Genomic DNA, 18,574 nt, shown 5'->3' with positions numbered 1-18,574 from the left:
CCAAACCTACCCCTGAACCCTAAAATACCCCTGTACCCCAAAACCCAAACCTAGCCCTGAACCCTAAAAATACCCCTGTACCCCAAAACCCAAACCTAGCCCTGAACCCTTAAAATACCCCTGTACCCCAAAACCCAAACCTACCCCTGAACACTAAAAATACCCCTATACCCCAAAACCCAAACCTAGCCCTGAACCCTAATAATATCCCTGTACCCCACAACCCATACCTATCCCTAAACCCTAAAACTACCCCTGTTCCCCATAAACCCAAAACTATATCTGTACCCTTAAAATACCCAAACACCCCAAAACATATACCTCAGTACCCCAAAACATATACCCCTATACCCATACTTACCTTATCCAAACATTAAACAAAACATGCTTTTACCATTCATGCATTTACAACGAATTTCGTTGTAAATGTATGCATGGTAAAAGCATATAAAATGTAATGCCATGCATTATAATGGCATTGCGGAGTCATGGTACTTTCGTAATGAAAGCATGCGGAGTGATGGTATGCGGAAAGAAAGTTGCGGAATAATGGGTGTTTACCCTCCCCCGGTAAGTACATTGGTGGCACGGCGGCCCACATCTCCAGCAACATACTCAGATTTTTTCATCACCCATTTGAAAAATGCACAGGTCTCTCTCATTGATGGCCAGCACCGACATACACTTTTAGACACACCTCCTGCCACAAGTTCTAGAATTGCGAACTTTAGAGCTGGGGAGCTACGTTCGAATCTCGGCATCAGCTCAACATCCTGTGATTCCAGGCAAATCGCTCTGTCTCCCCGTGCCTACCACAAATGAATGTGTTCTTCTGTAATGTAAATTGTGCTCATGCCATGTTGTCCAGTTCGCGCTATATAATATTGCAAGGAAAAATAAAGTAAGGAAACTCGAGTTCACACACTACTGAACTCGCACTCTTAAGTGCATCAGCAGTGCACTGTGAATCGGAGCGTTTCACAGGCCTGTCACAGATAAGAAATGCTACCAAAACGAAATCCTACAAAATAATATACTACTGGTCGGCAGCAATTCATACCCGGACAATGTCGGGATGGGCTGCTAGTATATATATATATATACACATACATATATATAAATTCATATGCATATATATGCATATATATATGTGTATTTGTGTGCGTGTAGAGAGAGGTAGAGGTAGAGAGGTGGAAAGGTAGAGGTAGAGAGGTAGAGGTAGATAGGTAGAGACTAGTAGAGAGAGAAGTAGAGAGAGGTAGAGAGGTAGAGAGTAGAGAGTGAGTAATAGAGAGTTGAGAGTGAGTAGTAGAGAGTAGTAGAGTGAATAGTAGAGTGAGTAGTAGAGAGTAGTAGAGAGTGAGTAGTAGAGAGTGAGTAGTAGAGAGTAGTAGAGAGTAAGTAGTAGAGTGAGTAGTAGAGAACAGTAGAAAGTGAGTAGTAGAGAGTAGCAAAGAGTGAGTAGTAGAGAGTAGTAGAGAGTGAGTAGTAGAGAGTGAGTAGTAGAGAGTAGTAGAGAGTGAGTAGTAGAGAGTAGTAGAGAGAGAGTAGAAGAGAGTCAGTAGTAGAGAGTAGTAGAGAGTGAGTAGTAGAGTGAGTAGTAGAGAGTGAGTAGTAGAGAGTAGTAGAGAGAGAGAGTAGTAGAGAGTGAGTAGTAGAGAGTAGTAGAGAGTGAGAAGTAGAGAGTGAGTAGTAGAGAGTAGTAAAGAGTGAGTAGTAAAGAGTGAGTAGTAAAGAGAGAGTAGTAGAGAGTGAGTAGTAGAGAGTAGTAGAGAGTGAGTAGTGGAGAGTAGTAGATAGTGAGTAGTAGGGAGTGAGTAGTAGAGAGTAGTAGAGTAGTAGAGAATGAGCAGTAGAGAGTAGTCGAGAATATTCCAAAGTTTGGCACACCACCACTTGCACAATAAGTCCAATCAAATCATATCACTTAGAGTCCTTATTGAAGCGCAGAATCCTGGTGTATATTCAAATGCTTTTATTTTCCTTAAGTTTATGTACCACAGCCAGCCGACGCGTTTCGCTCTGTACAACAGAACTTCTTCAGGGCGTTCCTATTTCCTTCAAGTTATCTTTGTATCCTGTTGTAATATAACTAGATATTTCTTCCAAATGTTAGACGAGACGTAAGTACATTCTTATTCAAAGTGACTAGGTATCAATTTTACCCACACAATTCGGGCAGACTTGAATAATTTATAGCATCCTCCAAGTCAGTCGTGCATAAATTCCAAAGTATAGGACATGATAATCCAAATCCAAATGTTTCTCAAGAAAAGTCATTTTCAATCATTCGGAATATCGGCGTTTGGGCAGATATGACCCAGGGACCCCCAGTATGCAAGGGGGGTTAGTCCCCCTCTGCAAACGCGCCAGTGGCCTGCGTTGCAGAGAGGTGTAAAAAGGGGCATAGCCTCATTACACCTCCGTGCAATGCAGCCCCCTAGCGCATACTGGAGGTTCCAGGTGGGCTAGTTGGCCCCCAGGGACCCATAGTATGCAAGGGGAATTAGTTCCCCCTCTTCAAACATGCACGGGGGCTGCGTTGCAGAGGGGTGTAAAAAAGGGTGTGGCCTCATTACACCTCTCTGCAATGCAGCCCCCTGGCGCATACTGGAGGCTCCTGGTGGGCTAGTTGGCCCCCAGGGACCCCAAGTATGCAAGGGGAATTAGTTCCCCCTCTGCAAACGCGCCAGGGGGCTGCGTTGCAGAGAGGTGTAACAAGGGGCATAGCCTCATTACACCTCTGCAATGTAGCCCCCTGGCGCATACTTTAGGTTCCAGGTGGGCTAGTTGGCCCCCAGGGGCCCCCAGTATGCAAGGGGAATTAGTTACCCCTCTTCAAACATGCACGGGGGCTGCGTTGCAGAGAGGTGTAAAAAGGGGCGTGTCTTCATTACACCTATCTGCAATGCAGTCCCCTGACGCATACTGGAGATTCCTGGTTGGCTTTCAGGTCTTATATAGTTAGGAATTAGCATTAAAAAAACCTTTGATATTCACTGAAAAAATACATAGGTTTCAGGCCTTATATAGTTAGGAATTAGCATTTAAAAAACCTTGCAAATTAACTGAAAAAACCATAGGTTTCAGGCCTTATATAGTTAAGAATTAGCATTTAAAAAACCTTTGAAATTCACTGAAAAAAACATAGATTTCAGGCCTTATATAGTTAGGAATTAGCATTTAAAAAACCTTTAAAATTCACTCAAGTTTTAGGGGTGTTAGAGTTAGCTGGACATTTCACTCATACAAAACAATTGAAATTGCTCCTATATAGTTAGTTGTACTAACTATATTTCGCGCACCCGCAATCCACTGCTGATGTCACATATTGTCGTGTTCTATCTAGGACCCCGATCGATACTGTGACCTTATGCCCCCATACGGCTATAATCCATTCATGCCCCTATAATGGCACGAGAGATCAGACCCATATTTCAGCCATATTTCAGAAACTCGCCTCTGCAGCTCATTACAGTACATGACACAGCAGAAGCCACTATCTTAGATTCCTAGATTACACGCCGAGTTGTTCAACAAGATAAAACCCCCAGCAACCTGGGAAAGCCCCGCTTGCTTTGTTTTTATTAGTAATAGAACTCTAATGAGCTCTGTAGGAACGATCACTTCCTAGTGACATCTTTATTGACGTCTTATGTCCAAAAACTTACGTCAAACAAGGCACCTTTCAGGTATAAATATTACCAACGTTGCCTTAAGCAAGAGCGATGGTGTGGTGAATACAGGAGCAGAACGGCTGTCCCGTGCAGAGCCCAGCAGATGCAAGCAGCCCGCGGACGCTGCCCCTCCTCCTCCTTGACGCTTTGAGAGAGACGCTGTCTTTTCTCCTGCCGAGAAAATCCAGCTCCGGCGTTTCCAGCCTACTCTTGCGAGTGACTGGGATATCGAGTCCTGGAAGGAGATACAAGCCCTCCAACATTTTATTCCAGAGGTATGGTGTTGACTAAACCCTTAGAGAGAATTCTTGAAGCAAACCTTGGCAAAACCAACTTAACTTAAACTGCTACTTACTCCCTTCCAAGTGTTAGGCTTAGGTCAGGTACACTGGGGTAGGCGTAGCTAGAAGCACCAGTTGAGTACGTTAGCCTAATGTATATATGAATGTATATATATTTTATCCATTTAAAACCATTGTATGGCTAAGAAACCATATCGATGCTTTTACAGTATTATTTCGCAATCCTCCTTTTACTCTACGCACTTTTTATAATAACAAGTCTTGCAATTGTGGCAATTAATTTCTCTTGCATGAGAAGAAAGACTGTTCAATAAATAATACCTTTTATTGAAAACGACCGTCTCTCTATTCTCTGCACTTTGGTGAAAGTAATCTGCACAACTGACTGAGTAAAATAACTGTCTAATGTTTCACACGACTCTACAGATTGACTCTTATTCTAAGGAGCAAAGGTGTCATGTTTATGCGGTTGTTGGAAAACTGAATCCCTTCTTGTCTGTGCCAGGGAAGCTGATCACTTCCTATTCAGTCAACAAAGTTTCCAGTGACCTCTGAGCTAGTTGGTACAAACCCAATTAAGTTTAGCATAGTCAGTAGAGACCTGGTCGCCAGTAGGTATATATAGTTAGGACTTTTTTGAATAGGGATTTCTGAAAATTCTATGTTGAATAACTTTGGCGTTGATGGACGGAATTGGCTGAAATTTTCAGGAAAATGGCACATATTGTTTCTGAGCGTCCCCTGAAAGTTTGGGGTTTCGTCAAGCGGGGGCCTGTGAAAACAGGGGGGTCCCAAAACGTGTTTTTAACATTGAGTTTTCCATAGGGCGGATTGGCTCTCTGGTGACTGTCAACATTCTAACCAGTCCGGAGCGGCCGCCATCTTGTCTCTCGGTAGGATCGAGAGACAAGAGGTGGAAATAAACGAAGGGGGAAATGAATGGAAGGGGGCAAGGTAGATCCCTCCTGACCCCCTAGGATTGATGTGGGGGCTATTAAAGGGCCCCGTGGGGCAAAAAAATAAAAAATAAAAAATTTCGATTTTTCGCGGTGGAAGCGCTACCCGGAGCGCGAACCAGGTAGCTCACCGGTAGCGTAACGGAAGTCCGCCATCTTGTGTTTCGGACGAATTTAGTCACAAGATGGGGGATAAACAATGTTGGGAATGGGTATAAGGGGGCACAGGAGACATATCCTGACCCCCTAGGTTTTCTGAGGGTGGCTGAGGAGGCCCATATATGTAAAAACAAAAAAACCTTTTTTTTTCAAATTTTCGCACGGTTAGCGCCAGGTCCGCGCACCGGGTAGCGTTTCGGAAAGCGTAACAAGGGGAAAACTAAGGGAAACAGTCAAATAATATTTTAGAGTGCTTTGAGGTAGGGTAGCTCTGAATAGAGCTGTTGTGTTGTGTGGGTGATGTAAGTACCAACATGTAGGTACCAATGAAGAGTCTAAAATTCAATGTACACCGTCTCCTCTGTAGATAATCTCCCTGTAGTTCAAGCACACTATGTTATTTACATTTCTTTGCTGCTTCAATTATTCCTTTTCTGTCACTTCTTCTTTTCTTCTTTCTGTTTTTTCTCTCTGTCATTCCACATGTTTTAACCTTATTCACTATCATACACCTTGTTTTATTCCTATTTACTTCCGCTCACTATTTTTTTAACACCTTCCCTCAGGGTTGTTGTTTTAGTCCGGTTCTATCCCTACCTCTCATTCCACATCCTTTACTCTCTTTCTTTTTAATTTGAACATTCACTCACATTCTCCAAGTAACTCTTGTTTATTATTATTCTACTCTCTTTTTTCTTTCACTTCCTTATCTATTTTCTTTTTCTCAATTATACCCTCTTACATCTTTTCTTTGTATAATTATCTATTATACAGTATCTCTGTGCTCTCTCTAGCTGTCTTTCTTTCAACATTATTCTCTCTGTCTCCTTCCCTTATACTCACTCTTTATTTTTTTTTATTTTTTTTTTTGGTACGCTTCCGGTTCGCGCACCGGTGCGCGAACCGGGAAGCGAATCAAAAAAAAAAGAGATTGCCAGAGTGCTAAACATTTTAGCAATTTTTTATAAATGGGAGGTAGTTCTAAAAAGAACTTTTTTTTAATTGTTTTTGTTGTTTTATATTTTTTTATTATTTTTCTGAATTTTTTTTTAATTTTTTTGTATTTTTTGAACAATTTTATATTTTTTGGGGGTTTTTTGGGGGGAACAACGAAAAACAGGCATTAGAAAGGGCTCAACAGGAGCAAAAAAAAAAAATTACTTCTTGGGGTGTTTCGAGCACTTGTGGTTTTCAAATGCTCTATTAATTAAAATGATACTCCTCTCCCCATAACAAATTAGTGCACCACAATAAATGCACACTAGCTTCAGGTGCACAAAATTGTTTTGAATACTTGGGACCGTCTCCCTCGCCTCTGGTCCCGATAGAGTTTCCTGTGACGATGTACTGGCCACAGGAGTTGGTGGGTTATCCTGGAGGTGACGCACCTCAGCAACGCTATAATTGATGGGATGCCACCTCTGCATGTGGCGGTGCATAGTATAGTTTCCAAAACTATACTTTTTGTCTGTGCCTCGGGACAGAACTGCATCACAAATGAGGCATGTCACCAGCCGGGCATTGACCTTTTTTTGCCCTCGAGGGTAAGAAAAAAATTGCCATATAAAATGGTCTATGCGGTGGGATTGCCGGGGCTCTTCACGCAAGAACTGCCTCGGCTCTACCTCCTCTTCCTCTTCTTCTTCCTCTTCCTCTGGGTTTGGAAGGAACTGTGCAGGTGGTCCTTCCTTCCTAGGTGGTTGTGGTGGTGGTGGGGGTCCACCAGCTGCAGCTACTACAGATGCCATGACTGAACAAGCAGAAACAGGTCTTCCTCTCACAAAGATGAAAGTCAGAGTGAGGAAAAAAGGTGGGGGCTTTCATCATTTGGGAAAAAAAAATGTTCTAAACCAATGAAAAGTGTTATTTTCAGGTCACATGACCTGTTACGCGTACGTTACGCGTCCCGCTCAGCGCCCGGAGCGCTTCCGGGGTGCTGGGCTTCACGCCTCGGGTCGCGCTCCGGAGCACTTCCGAGTGCGCTAACGCGGCGCTTCATAAGACGCATTACGCGGCAACGCGATACGTCGCGCTTACGCGACGCGTCACGATGTTGTTTTCGAACGCGGCAGTTGCGCTAACGGAACGTTTCCCGGTGCGCGGATCGGGTCGCGGCATCAAATTGAGCTAACGGGAAGCTACCCGGTGCGGGGACCGGTAGCGAAACAAAAAAAATTATTTTAAAAAAATGTATATACATAAAAAAATTATATTAAATACATATAAAATATATTTTTCCTTTAAAAGAAGAATACATTTGACAGCTTTTGATATTTGCTATTAAAAAACCATTGAAATTCACTGAAAAAACCATATGTTATAGAACATATATAGTTAGGAATTAGCATTTACAAAACCTTGAAAATTCACTGAAAAAACCATAGGTTATAGACCATATATAGTTAGGAATTAGCATTTACAAAACCTTATTTTACTCACACAAAACCATTGAAATTCGCATATATAGCTAGTTGCAATAACTATATATCGCGCACCCGCAATCCACTGCTGATGATGTCAAATATTACATCATTCATGACATGGTCAGTGACATCACTGATGACATCACTGATGACATCTCAAATGACATCACTGATGACATCACTGATGACAACATCCAGTGACTGTATGTTTCTGTAAAGTTAAAATATGTCTTACATATTGAAGAATGAGTGGATGTATAAGTGTCTGGATGAAGGATTTAGTAGGTGCATGACTGACTGTATGAGTGAGTGATTAAATGTGTCTCACTGAGTGCATGGGTTTGTGACTAAACTGTCTTAATTTGTGCATCATTATGTCTGTTGTTCTGTAAACTGCTGCATGTGTTGATCAGTAGCTATATGAGTAACTATATGGGTTATTGATTGGTTGCCCAAGTATTTGTATGGGAGACTGAGTGTGTGTGTGGGTGGCTGGGAGGTGTATGACTCTGTGCATAGATGTGTGAGCAGTTGATTCACTAGATGTATGGGTTCAAAAGTGCATGTTGAAACAGCTGTATGGGCGGTTCATTGTGTGCATGAGTGTATTGGTGAGTGAATGGATATCTCAGTGCTACATGTCAAAGTAAGTACATATGTAAAACACAGTACATTTGAGAGTTGACATATATAAATAACTGTGCATAAGAGCCAGTGAATGGATCATTGTGAACTTGTATCAGGGATTGTATAAGAGAGTAAATATGTGTTAGTATATGTTTGAATAAGTAAGGTGTGTATAACTGTATAGTTGAGGAAATGGAGGTGTGATTAATTCTTTGCATGACTGACTAGGTGTGTGAGTAACGCCATGGATGAGTGACAGTCTGTGAGTGTCTGTTTACACTGAGTGTATCTAAGGTTATATTAGAGTCTGAAGAGGTTCATCGTATTATCACATGAATGATGTCATCACTGATGTGATCAGAAATGTCAAATGAGATGTCATCAGTGATGTCATCAGTGATGTCATTTGAGATGTCATCAGTGATGTGATCAGTGATGTCATTTGAGATGTCATCAGTGATGTCATCAGTGATGTCACTGACCATGTCATGAATGATGTAATATGTGACATCATCAGCAGTGGATTGCGGGTACGCGATATATAGTTATTGCAACTAACTATATATGCGAATTTCAATGGTTTTGTGTGAGTAAAATAAGGTTTTGTAAATGCTAATTCCAAACTATATACCTATAAACCTATGGTTTTTTCAGGGAATATATATATATATATATATATATATATATATATATATATATATATATATATATATATATATATATATATATATATATATATATATATATATATATATATATATATATATCAAAACACAAGGTTGCCCCACTGAGGAAATCGCACAAGAAGGGGTTACCGCACTCACGCCACCGGCGGCAGCGGTCTCAGCTTGTCTCCACTTTCCCAATAGCTTGCCATACGCGTTTCGAGAACCACACTTCTCTTGATCACTGGCTTGAAAGTTATGCAGACAGCGGACTTGAAATGACGCTTTTATTTAAATACAAAGTCCCGCCCGATTGGGCGTCAACCAAGTGGCATTCTGGGTATCGTAGTTCTTGTAATAGTTCCCATGACTTTATATTTTTAAATATTACCCATGTGGGTGCCGCAAAAGTCTTACCCCCAGTGGGTGGAAGATAGTGGGGATTAGGCTGATATGCTGTCCAATGTGACCCGGCAGCGAGGCCCCCTTCATTCCTGTTCGGTGCTCGTCATTCCGGGCATCGTGGATCCGCCTTAGCAGCAGCAGGATTTCCTCGCGGCTGGACTGGCCGCTATTTATCAAAACACAAGGTTGCCCCACTGAGGAAATCGCACAAGAAGGGGTTACCGCACTCACGCCACTTGCGGCAGCGGTCTCAGCTTGTCCCCACTTTCCCAATAGCTTGCCATACGCGTTTCGAGAACCACACTTCTCTTGATCACTGGCTTGAAAGTTATGCAGACAGCGGACTTGAAATGACGCTTTTATTTAAATACAAAGTCCCGCCCGATTGGGCGTCAACCAAGTGGCATTCTGGGTATCGTAGTTCTTGTAATAGTTCCCATGACTTTATATTTTCAAATATTACCCATGTGGGTGCCGCAAAAGTCTTACCCCCAGTGGGTGGAAGATAGTGGGGATTAGGCTGATATGCTGTCCAATGTGACCCGGCAGCAAGGACCCCTTCATTTCTGTTCGGTGCTCGTCATTCCGGGCATCGTGGATCCGCCTTAGCAGCGGCAGGATTTCCTCGCGGCTGGACTGGCCGCTATTTATCAAAACACAAGGTTGCCCCACTGAGGAAATCGCACAAGAAGGGTTTACCGCACTCACGCCACCGGCGGCAGCGGTCTCAGCTTGTCTCCACTTTCCCAATAGCTTGCCATACGCGTTTCGAGAACCACACTTCTCTTGATCACTGGCTTGAAAGTTATGCAGACAGCGGACTTGAAATGACGCTTTTATTTAAATACAAAGTCCCGCCCGGTTGGGCGTCAACCAAGTGGCATTCTGGGTATCGTAGTTCTTGTAATAGTTCCCATGACTTTATATTTTCAAATATTACCCATGTGGGTGCTGCAAAGGTCTTACCCCCAGTGGGTGGAAGATAGTGGGGATTAGGCTGATATGCTGTCCAATGTGACCCGGCAGCAAGGCCCCCTTCATTCCTGGTCGGTGCTCGTCATTCCGGGCATCGTGGATCCGCCTTAGCAGCGGCAGGATTTCCACGCGGCTGGACTGGCCGCTATTTATCAAAACACAAGGTTGCCCCACTGAGGAAATCGCACAAGAAGGGGTTACCGCACTCACGCCACCGGCGGCAGCGGTCTCAGCTTGTCTCCACTTTCCCAATAGCTTGCCATACGCGTTTCGAGAACCACACTTCTCTTGATCACTGGCTTGAAAGTTATGCAGACAACGGACTTGAAATGACGCTTTTATTTAAATACAAAGTCCCGCCCGATTGGGCGTCAACCAAGTGGCATTCTGGGTATCGTAGTTCTTGTAATAGTTCCCATGACTTTATATTTTCAAATATTACCCATGTGGGTTCCGCAAAAGTCTTACCCCCAGTGGGTGGAAGATAGTGGGGATTAGGCTGATATGCTGTCCAATGTGACCCGGCAGCGAGGCCCCCTTCATTCTTGTTCGGTGCTCGTCATTCCGGGCATCGTGGATCCGCCTTAGCAGCGGCAGGATTTCCTCGCAGCTGGACTGGCCGCTATTTATCAAAACACAAGGTTGCCCCACTGATTCCCCAAACAAGAAGGAAGTGGTCGCACTCTTGTGGTAAATTTCAGCAATATCAATTTACTTGCACACAAACAGGACGCGTTTCGGCATACGTGCCTTATTCCACTGTGTCAACATAAACAAAAAGCTCCCGCCATTTAAAGCATTCAAAACACAAGTTTTTTTCCTTATTTTCCCCTTCCGTTCGGAAGGCTATAGTTCATAAACATAGAAAGCGGACAGAACAATCATTGTCACTGTGGGGGCCATCTTAGAGTTTGTCTATATCCACTATTTACAACAATGCATTTATATATATCGTCTCATTAAATCAAGTAAATGGGAATTCATTCCTTTATAATCTCAAAATAGTATGCAAACTCTAGGTCCTATGTACATTAATGTAATTATGTGCAAAAAACGTCTTTTTTTATGTACATACTAGTGACAGTTCATACCACTATACTTTGACTGCAAACAACATAATTGAGCCCTGGATGGGCAATTCATACCACTTGGAGTGTTATATCGATAACATAATTGAGCCCTGAATGGGCATTCAAATAACAAATCGATTAATTCATTAGGAAAACGGGTGTGTCTCTCAAAAAATGAAAATTCATGTTCTTCCTTCATAATGTCTTATTTAATCCCAAAAATAGACCCACATATTTCCACAATCCAAGAGCATCTGACATATATAAAGGGGCATATTACATCTTCAGTTACGTCAGAGCCAGCTTATCCCAAGTGTATTACTAATTCTTCTTCAGAATTAAGGCCAAAGGGAATAATGGTATGCAAGTCGATTATGTATCTAGATTCGAGTCTACGTAATCTTTGTACCCTGTTGCCACCTCGTTCACTCGCAGGAACGTGGTCAATACAAAAGAATTTGAGAAGTGTACGGTCACTGTTGTGGCTTTCAGAAAAGTGCCTTGCCACTGGATATGTTGGGTCTCTGTTTTCAATTGCACGAGCGTGCTCTAAGATTCTCCGCTTCGCAAGGTGTTTAGTGCTGCCTACATAGGTTTTCATGCATGGGCATACCAGGCAGTATATATATATATATTACCTACTGGCGGTCGCCAGTAGGTATATATAGTTAGGACCTAGTTTCCATAGGAAATGTGTAACATTCTATTGGGAATAACTTTGGCGCCGGTTGTTGAATCTTTGCGAATTTCTCAAAGAAGATGGCCCGTTCCGCTCCGCTTCTTCCCAGAAAGTCTCGGGTAGATTCGTCAAGCGGGTCTGAGAAAAAAGGGGGGTCCCAAAACGTGAATTCCCCATGTTAATTTCCATAGGACGTTTAGACACGGCTACAGCCCGAACCGCTGAACGGAATTACACCAAATTTGGAAAAATGGTAGAGTCTGATTCGCAGATCACCCTTTTGCTTAAATGGTGTAAATCCCTCCAGTGGTTCCTGAGAAAATAAAAAGAGAAAAAATATATATATCTATAAGCGCGCACGGTGCGCGCACAGTGCGCACACCGTGCGCGCACCTTTCCGTGCACGAGCTGCATGCTGATTGGCTGCCACTGTCTGTCAACACTCCAAAACAGAAATTGATGGCAGCCATCTTGTGCCTCGGTAGACTGAGGCACAAGAAAGCAGAAAAACAAACAGGGATGTCATCAGTGATGTCATTTGAGATGTCATCAGTGATGTCACTGACCATGTCATGAATGATGTAATATGTGACATCATCAGCAGTGCATTGCGGGTGCGCAAAATATAGTTAGTACATCTAACTATATAGGAGCAATTTCAATGGTTTTGTATGAATGAAATGTTCATCTAACTATACCACCCCTAATACTTGTAGTTTTTTGAGTGAATTTCAAAGGTTTTTTTAATGCTAATTCCTAACTATATAAGGCCTGAAACCTAGGGTTTTTTCAGTGAATTTCAAAGGTTTTTCAAATGCTAATTCCTAACTATATAAGGCCTGAAACCTATGGTTTTTTCAGTGAATATATACATATATACATATATATATATATATATTCACTGAAAAAACCATAGGTTATAGACCATATATAGTTAGGAATTCGCATTTACAAAACCTTATTTTACTCACACAAAACCATTGAAATTCCATATATAGTTAGTTGCACTAACTATATATCGCGCACCCGCAATCCACTGCTGATGATGTCACATATTACATCATTCATGACATGGTCAGTGACATCACTGATGACATCAATGATGACATCTCAAATGACATCACTGATGACATCTCAAATGACATAACTGATGACATCACTGATGACATCTCATTTGACATTACTGATCACATCACTGATGATATCATTCATGTGATAATACGATGAACCTCTTCAGACTCTAATATAACCTTAGATACAATCAGTGTAAACAGACACTCACAGACTGTCACTCATCCATGGAGTTACTCACACACCTAGTCAGTCATGCAAAGAATCAATCACACCTCCATTTCCTCAACTATACAGTTATACAAACTTTACTTATTCAAACATATACTAACACATATTTACTCTCTTATACAATCCCTGATACAAGTTCACAATGATCCATACAGCCACTCACACATTCACTGGCTCTTATGCACAGTTATTTATATATGTCAAATCTCACATGTACTGTGTTTTACATATGTACTTACTTTGACATGTAGCACTGAGATATCCATTCACTCACCAATACACTCATGCACACAGTCAACCGCCCATACAGATGTTTCCACATGCACTTTTGAAACCATACATCTAGTGAATCAACTGCTCACACATCTATGCACAGAGTCATACACCTCCCAGCCACCCACACACACACTCAGTCTCCCATACAAATACTTGGGCAACCAATCAATAACCCATATAGTTACTCATATAGCTACTTATCAACACATGCAACAGTTTACAGAACAACAGACATAATGATGCACAAATTAAGACAGTTTAGTCACTAACCCATGCACTCAGTGAGACACATTTAATCACTCACTCATACAGTCAGTCATGCACCTACTAAATCCTTCATCCAGACACTTATACATCCACTCATTCTTCAATATGTAAGATATATTTTAACTTTACAGAAACATACAGTCACTGGATGTTGTCATCAGTGATGTCATCAGTGATGTCATTTGAGATGTCATCAGTGATGTCATCAGTGATGTCACTGACCATGTCATGAATGATGTAATATGTGACATCATCAGCAGTGGATTGCGGGTGCGCGATATATAGTTAGTGCAACTAACTATATATGGAATTTCAATGGTTTTGTGTGAGTAAAATAAGGTTTTGTAAATGCGAATTCCTAACTATATATGGTCTATAACCTATGGTTTTTTCAGTGAATTTTCAAGGTTTTGTAAATGCTAATTCCTAACTATATATGGTCTATAACCTATGGTTTTTTCAGTGAATTTTCAAGGTTTTGTAAATGCTAATTCCTAACTATATATGGTCTATAGCCTATGGTTTTTTCAGTGAATATATATATATACATACATATATAAACATATATCATCTGTATATCTATATAAATACAAACATAAATGCATGCATACATATACTTATATGCATACAGATGCATGTTATTTACATGAAAGTTGAAAAAACACTAATAAAAGCAAAGCTAAAAAGCCACCTCATTACAAACAGAATGGCTTTAACTTAAACGAGGGCGAGATCTATTGCATTTTCAATGCTTGTTTACTTTGGTTCCATCAAGAAGGCATTCAGATGTGTCACACATTTGCCATAAATTCTGAATGTTAGCACTCTAGTTGCACATTAGATCACTGTAGTAAAGCTACTGCTCACCAGGGACGTCTGTTGCTGGTATTCAAAGTGCATGTTTCAGTCTGCATGTCAGAAATTTTTTAATGAAATAGAAGAGGATTTGAGAAGTCACTCAAAATGATCCCTAATTTTTCTTTCTGAAGCACTAATCATACTTTCTATGGCAAAATTAACCCCCTCATGTTGTTCCTTTTTAAATTGAGTGTTTTCAGACTTACCACTTCATTCCAATCAAGATGGCTTCTGGTGTGCCATACTTTTGTCATAAGTAAGACTGTTAGCGCTCTAGTTGTTCTTTAGAACACTCTGGGACATTCTGTCATTGGGCTATACTTGGGCTACATCTGGGGGATATTTGGGCTACATTTAGGCTCTTTTGTCTCTGGTGGCCATCTTGGGAGACTGTATGTCAGAATTTTTTAATGAAATTGAAGAGGGTTTGAGAAGTCACTCAAAATGTGCCCTAATTTTTCTTTCTGCAGCACTAATCATAATTCATATGGCAAAATATACCCCCTCATTTTGTTCCTTTTTAAATTAAATGTTTTAAGAGTTACCACTTTATTCCAATCAAGATGGCTTCAGGTGTGCCATACCTTTGTAATAAGTAGGACTGTTAGCGCTCTAGTTGTTCTTTAGAACACTCTGGGACATTCTGTCATTGGGCTATACTTGGGCTACATCTGGGTGATATTTGGGCTACATTTGGGCTCTTTTGTCTCTGGTGGCCATTTTGGGAGATTGCATGTCAGAATTTTTTCATGAAATAGAAGAGGATTTGAAAAGTCACTCAAAATGTGCCCTAATTTTTCTTTCTGCAGCACTAATAATACCTTCTATTGCATAATATACCCCCTCCTTTTGTTCCTTTTTAAATTAAATGTTTTAAGAGTTACCACTTTATTCCCATCACGATGGCTCCAGGTGTGCTATACCTTTGTAATAAGTAGGACTGTTAGCGCTCTAGTTGTTCTTTAGAACACTCTGGGACATTCTGTCATTGGGCTATACTTGGGCTACATCTGGGTGATATTTGGGCTACATTTGGGCTCTTTTGTCTCTGGTGGCCATTTTGGGAGACTGCATGTCAGAATGTTTTAATGAACTAGAAAAGGATTTGAGAAGTCACTCAAAATGTGCCCTAATTTTTCATTCTGCAGCACTAATCATACTTTCTATGGCAAAATATACCCCCTCATGTTGTTTCTTTTTAAATTAAATGTTTTAAGAGTTACCACTTTATTCCAATCAAGATGGCTTCAGGTGTGCCATACCTTTGTAATAAGTAGGACTGTTAGCGCTCTAGTTGTTCTTTAGAACACTCTGGGACATTCTGTCATTGGGCTATACTTGGGCTACATCTGGGTGATATTTGGGCTACATTTGGGCTCTTTTGTCTCTGGTGGCCATTTTGGGAGACTGCATGTCAGAATGTTTTAATGAAATTGAAAAGGATTTGAGAAGTCACTCAAAATGTGCCCTAATTTTTCATTCTGCAGCACTAATCATACTTTCTATGGCAAAATATACCCCCTCATGTTGTTTCTTTTTAAATTAAATGTTTTAAGAGTTACCACTGTATTCCAATCAAGATGGCTTCAGGTGTGCCATACCTTTGTAATAAGTAGGACTGTTAGCGCTCTAGTTGTTCTTTAGAACACTCTAGGAGGCTGCAGTAGAACACAAAGGAATCAACTGACAGTCTCTGTCCTTGTTGGATGTACATGTTTTACTGAGAATGTCAGACTTCATTTTCACATGACTGAGAAAGATAATGTGAATTTACAGAAAATATGCTTTCAGTTTAGCTTATAGATCCCCTTTCAAACCACTGTGGGAAAATCATGAGATATTAGTTTTCTTTCAAACAATATTCATGATATCACAGCAGAAGGTTTTTTCACATGGTAAAATCACCTTAGAACCCACCACAATTCCTAAAACGGGTATGGTTCCATCAACAAATGATTTATAATGTAACTAAAGTCCTAAAACCCTCTATTAACTACAATGCTTTTTAATGAGGTGCTATCATGTATATTGGTCCCAAGATGGCTGACAACACTTCTTGGATGAAGTGCTGACAGCCAATCAGATCAGATGTGTGGTTAGGCTCCGCCCAGATATATATCTTTTTTTGAACCTAAATTACTCAAAATCCACTGGAGCACATATATTGAGACCTAGCAAAGGCACATCGGGCTAACAGTCCCTACAATTTTGCCAAGTTTCGTGCAAATCCATTCAGCCGTTCGAGCTAAAAGTGAGGCCAACCGCCCTATGGAAATTAACATGGGAAAAACGCGTTTTGGGACCCCCCTTTTTTCTCGGCCCCCCCTTGATGAAACCCCCCCAAATTTTCAGGGGCTGCTCAGAAACAAAATGTTCCATTTTCCTGAAAATGTCTGCCGATTCCGTCCACAAACGCCAAAGTTATTAGACATAGAATTTTCAAAAATCCCATAGAGAAAAAATCCTAACTATATATACCTACTGGCGACCGCCAGTAGGTAATATATATATATATATATATATATATATATATATATATATATATATATATATATATATATATATATATATATATATATATATATATATATATATATATATGTATATATATATATATATATATATATATAAGTTTTAGGGGTGTTATATTACAGGATACAGTCAATGTATTACAATATACAAAGGCAGTTTGTGGAAAAATAAAAATATAAAAATTGATACAGAAATTAACATTTAAAAAACCTTTGAAATTCACTTAAAAAACCATAGGTTTCACACACGTTATAGTTAGAAATTAGCATTGAAAAATCCTTAGAAATTCACTGAAAAAAACATAGGTTTCACACACGTTATAGTTAGGAATTAGCATTTAAAAAACTTTGTAAAATCACTGAAAAAACCATAGATTTCACAAACGTTATAGTTAGGAATTAGCTTTGAAAAAACCTTAAAAATTCACTGAAAAAAACATAGGTTTCACACACGTCATAGTTAGGAATTAGCATTTAAAAAACCTTGCAAATTCACTGAAAAAACCATAGGTTTCACACATGTTATAGTTAGCTGGACATTTCACTCATACAAAACCTTTGAAATTCCCCCGTTATAGTTAGTTCAGCTAACTATAACTCGCGCGACCGCAATGCACTGCTGATGACGTCACATATTACATCACTCATGACATGGTCAATGACATCACTCATGACATCGCTGATGACATCTCAAATGACATCACTGATGACATCACTGATGATATCATCCTTTTGAAAGAGTGGCAGACCTCCTCTCCCCCTAATATAATCTTTGATACACACATTCAAAAATAGAAACTAAAATGTTCAAATAAATGGGGATACCAATACCAGTTACATCAACCGATTCAGTAATTCCAACATCTACATACACATCCACTCATTCACCAAGAGTTCTATATAGTCACTCATACATGTACTAACTCATCATATGTACTCATACACCTATACATCCTGTTACACAGCAACACTCATACATAGAGTTACTCACACATGCAAATAAACTCGAACATCCATTTATTTGCATATACAGCTATACACACATCACTACACTTACTTTTACAGAAACGTACACTTAGTTACTCTCTTAAATAATCACTTAAAGAATCTCTCACTCTCACATATAATCACTTATGTACATCAATACTCAAATATACTAGATTAAAACATGTAGTTACTCATAAAGATACTATTGAGACAGTCATTCACTCACTAACACACCCATACACACACTCATCCACCCATACAGTCCTGCACACATGCTGTTTTCAAAACACATACAAACAGTGATTCACTCATTCATGCATCTGTGCGCTAAGTAATACCCCTCACCAAACCATACAGACACTCATTCAGATACTCAAAAAAACAACTAATAACCATATAGACACTCATGTACCTA

Source organism: Lissotriton vulgaris, chromosome 7 (assembly GCF_964263255.1).
Source record: "Lissotriton vulgaris chromosome 7, aLisVul1.2, whole genome shotgun sequence".
Classification (NCBI taxonomy): domain Eukaryota; kingdom Metazoa; phylum Chordata; class Amphibia; order Caudata; family Salamandridae; genus Lissotriton; species Lissotriton vulgaris.
Note: the sequence above shows the minus strand (reverse complement) of the source record.